At 40.1% G+C, this 5000-nt stretch overlaps 1 protein-coding gene across 1 annotated transcript in view; it reads left to right on the top strand.

Moving 5' to 3' along the window:
- Positions 1-5000, top strand: part of LOC144958699 (cardioacceleratory peptide receptor-like) — a 200765-nt gene that overhangs the window by 148490 nt on the left and 47275 nt on the right. The window lies entirely within an intron of this gene.

The raw sequence follows: 5000 nt of genomic DNA, 5'->3' as shown, positions 1-5000 counted from the left end.
AGACCCCCCCCCCCCCCCCCCCCCCCCCCCCCCCCACTCAATCCGTCAGTAGCAGTGATTGAGTATCTGTGTCTGTTAGATCTGTCAGATAGTAAATTGCGATAAACTGGCGTCCTGGCTCTGAAGGTCTATATTCTTTTTTTTTAATTAATAAATAAAGTGCTTAATACGGAACGTTTCGGGCTAAAAACATGTCTTCAGCCAACAATAAGAAACAACTATGGGGATATGTCTGTGATGACACTCGCTTCGGATCGGAAGTCCTGGTTCGAGCCTCGCGCTCTGCGCATAGTTGCGACCTTGGAAAAGCTCTTACTCACATTTTCACTGTACTAGTTTAAAATGATACCTGCCGTTAACACGTTTCTTGTCGAAAATTGTAATTTACTAAAGGCGTCATTCCCGTCCTACATGTTAAAGGTTGCTGTTGACCAGGGACCTCTTGTAAAGCGCTTTGAGCACATTTAGTGGATATTGTTCTATATAAAGCTCAATTATCATTATTTTTAAAAATGGTAATCATCATCTTGTGCCGTGCATGGCAGCGTTGGCGGTCATGACTCTCCATTTCTTTTATCTTTTTTAACCGTAAATGGTAATACATGACACATTAAATCCATATAAGGAAGAAAAGACATCTGCACGTCAAGTTGGGATTTGAGATGACGGAAAGTAAATTATAATAATCATGGCGTCCGTATCCGGGGATACAGGCATAAACAAGCTGTTAATTAGATTCAATAGTCTGATGCCACGTCGCCCAGCAACGGCGGCCATCGTGGTTCTAACAAAGAAATTTGGTACTTTTTATTCCTCATGCTGGCTAGAACTTTTCATAGGTCTTGTGATTAGAATGTGTAAAAGTCAAAACACGATCAGATTTATAATGTTTTTCTCCTCTGGAAACGTTTTTATGCTCGTCGGAGAAATATTTCATAAGGGCGTCCGCCATTGTTCCGATAGTTTAGAGCCAGTTGCTAAGTTACTATGCGTCATTACGAGGGAAGTGACGTGATGGCTATTGAAGCGTATTACATTATTCATTGTCTCGCTGGTCGACGTCTTTTTAAATATCTTTTGGTCAAGACAGGGTGTTGAATATTAATTCAGAAAAGTGAGTGGAGCAGGCACTTATGTTGATAATAATAACAAGTGAGTAGAAAAGTGCCAGAAGACAATAGAAAAAAAAAACAACTTTGAGGCGATATATGTATGTGTGTGTTGGGGGGGGGGGGGGGGCTCGAACCCACGACCCTGCTGTTACGACAACTCCGCCTCGCTGCGAGAGCTCTGCAATCTACGCTATTTTGGAGTGGTGGCTGGCGTCGATTGTAGAGCCACCCTCTCGCGGCCAGGAGGAGTTGTCGTAACAAAAGTCTTTTCGCCCCAGTCATCGATCGATAAAAACAAAAAACGCTCGTGAGAAATTTAGAAAAATAAAACGACAAGATCCAATCGTTTCGAATAACCAGCATAAAGTTAAAGAATAAATTCAGTAGATAAATGAACATTTTTATATTGAATCATTTGTTCTTTTTAAGATTCATTTTTATTGTTCCCTACAGTGTCGTCCCATAGCCACCTTCAGTGCATCTATAACACGAGGCAATTAGCCCTACAGATACTTATTGATACTCAATCACTATTCTAACACAGGCAATTGAAATAATGCAGTGTGGTCAGTGTGTGTTTGTTTGTGTGTGTGTGTGTGTGTGTGTGTGTGTGCGTGGGTGTTGACGTGTTTACTGTCTATATTATGTCTAGATCGAATTTTCCACGTTATTAAGCTTTAGCTTTACTCCCTCATACCACCACTTTGAGGTTATTGGCCACATGTGTGTGTGTGTGTGTTTGTGTGTGTGTGTGTGTGTGTATTTTAAGTATTTTTTTAAAACAGAGAGCCTGAACTGGCAATTGGATGGAGTACAAGATCGAGATCATTTTGGGAAACCTGACACATGCTCCACTCATTCTTGTTCGTCGTTGTCATTGTTTTTATTCTGAATTGCCCGCCTTCCTCTCTCCAGAAATGTTGTGACGAGTAATCTCCTCATGAATCTGGAATTATGACAGACTGCCTGATGAAAAGAAATAGGGAACGAAAGCGTGATAATAATTTTTAAAAACTGATTCCAATCTCATTTGAAGTGTAAAATCACTCTTCCGGAGGACTGAATATTAATATATCTTGTGAAATCAGTCTTCTGGTTTCAGACTGATGTGTCGTGTTTTAAATCTTGATTTCCTTCATTTTTATTGTTACCATTTTCTGGCCGGGAAACACGGACTTTCTCTTTCTTTCTCTTCCCTCTGATCAGGCTAGGCCCAGTGCAGTGGCCTGATCTTCATGTACTAGGGGCTTTATCAATGAGTTCCCTCTTTCTATCCCCCTGGTCTTTTCCTTTTCTCTTCTTTTGTTGACGCTTCGGGCTATCGGGCTCTACCGACTAACGGGAGCCCCCCCCCCCCCCCCCCACGAATTGTCACATCTGATCTAAATGTATTCTGGTCGTCAAGATAGAACAATTATCCTCGCTGTTTTACGAGCTATAGGCATCCTTCCGTCTCAAGAGACTCTTTGCGCCCTGTATGGCTTTGGTCTCATCAGTCTTGTTGAGAGCTGCGACGGGTGTGACTTAGCAGACCAATCCTTGCATGGCAGTCTCTACCGCAGTTGTTGCACACGTAGTTTGACTGTGTCCTGTAATCCTTAGAATTCGCCTCTATACATCCTGCTACTAAAATAGTAAAACGACCTTATGATTACAGGAACAGCGTGGCTCAGCGGTATATTCTTTGCAGCTGCTGATCTTCTGGTTTCAGAGTGGTGGCATCTTATTATTGTCTAGCCAAAATAAAATACTGGTCGTCACTACAGATCATCACTCTTGGCTCTTCACGTATTCTGATTTCAGAGTGGTGGCATCTTACTATTTTCTAGCCAAAATAAAATACTGTTCGTCAATACAGATCATCAATTTTGGCTCTTCACGTTCTGCAATCATAACAATCTGCATATTATAATTATTATACATCCTGCTACTAAAATATTTATGTCCCCTTACTTATGATTCTATCTCTAATCATTCACTATTCGTCGGTAGACCTCCGGGGCTTTGGTTGCTCAATTCCAAGAAAAACAATAAGATATGACGTCATGACTTCTACTTGCCATTCATCCCAACGGTGAAAAACTCCAATCATGTTGCATTTTTAAAGAGTTAAAACTTATACGTCACGATCAAATCAACGTGACATTTTCAAACAATCTCTTTTTAGAAAAGAAAAAAAAAGAAAAGAGAAGCTCATTTTAACCCGTAAACTGCCGTCCTCGGAAAGATTCCTATTTAAAAATTTGGCCTGAAAACTGGTCCTTCAAAATATCGATCAATTTCAATTTAAATGACTTTCATCTTGGCAAAGAGTCTCAAACCTGGGACCTCCGGAAAATTCGTCTTACAAATACCGATCTTTGAAATGGCCCTCATTTTGGCCAAAACTCTAAAACCTGGGAGAGGTTCTAGATTATTGGAATGGGGGGGGGGGGGGTGGTTGGTGAGATAGATAGGTTTGGGGTAAACGTATTGATTCTTTGTCAAATCACTTTTCCCTGCCCCTTCCCCCGTCTCTCTCTCTCTCTCTCTCTCTCTCTCTCTCTCTCTCTCTCTCTCTCTCTCTCTCTCTCTCTCTCTCTCCCTTCTTCTCTTACTCCCCTATTTTATTTGTATTTCCTACGTTCTTTAATTGAAAACAGTCACAAACTAAACAGAAGCCTACGTGCCTCTAGAATATTCTCATGGCTCCATTGGATTGTAGGCCACCCGCCTCGCAAGCAAAAGTACGAGCTTGTGTTGGGTTCATGTGGATGTAGTCCATGTATTTTCTGACCACCTTCCGCCCCTTTGTTAGCCCCGCAGTAATTGGCTTCAACAGTTATGACGTCACTTCCATCGTAATGACGTATAGTAACTTAGTAACACTGGCTCTAAACTATCGGAACAATGGCGACGCCCTTATGAAATATTTCTCCGAGGAGCTTAAACGTGTGTCCAGAGGAGAAAAACATTATAAATCTGATCATGTTTTGACTTTATACATTCTGATCACATGACATATGAAAAGTTCGACTTTATACATTCTGATCACATGACATATGAAAAGTTCTAGCTGGCATGAAGAATAAAAAGTACCAATTTTCTTTGTTTAGAACCAAGCTGCTCGCCGTTGCTGGGCGATGTGACATCAGAGTATTGAATCCATTTGGGTAGCTTGATTTGTCAGATCTGGTTGAAAGTAACTCGGTAATATATTAGCATCCTATCTAAAAGGTAACAAGCAGTTGATATAATCCATTTAACTCTTTTTTAAAAACCGAATAAACTGTGTGATGCAAAACAAACAAAAAATTAATTATTAATAGAAAAACAATAAGACAAACAAAAACCAAACAACATCAAAACAACAAAACAAATCCAATGTGTTTTTCTCGTTAATTTTACAATGACACTACCATTTTAAAGATACCCACTCTTTAGCACGTCACTCGTGGGAAATCCCAAGGTCAGATGAAGGGCCAGATAAAGTGTTGCCAGGTTGGCGGATTTTTCGCCAAATTGGCGGATTTTTATAATCGCGTGGCGGGGGGAAAATGATCTGGCGGATGACGGATTTTTGATGATTTGTATACCCTTTAAAAAGTATAGCAATCAAGTCTAAATATTTCTTCTTTTTTTACACCCTAAACTGATTTTTAGGAGCACCTATTGTGAGTGTACTGTTGGCCTAGATCTATATTACAAAATCTATTTGAGATTAACCGATGCTGAAAACAATATCTAACAGTCTAACTCCCGCTCAAAGAAAATCAAAACTCCGAATCTTCATGCCTTTAAAAAGGAAACAGTTGTAAATAGGTGAATAGCGTTTAGTAACATAATTTCTATTCTATAGTTGATTATAAGTGTTTTAAATAAAATGGCAGATTTTTTTGGCGGATTTCG

Source organism: Berghia stephanieae, chromosome 13 (genome assembly GCF_034508935.2).
Source record: "Berghia stephanieae isolate SIO BIC M18660-M18661 chromosome 13, UCSD_Bste_1.3, whole genome shotgun sequence".
NCBI lineage: Eukaryota > Metazoa > Mollusca > Gastropoda > Nudibranchia > Aeolidiidae > Berghia > Berghia stephanieae.
This window is presented reverse-complemented; position numbering and strand designations above follow the sequence as displayed.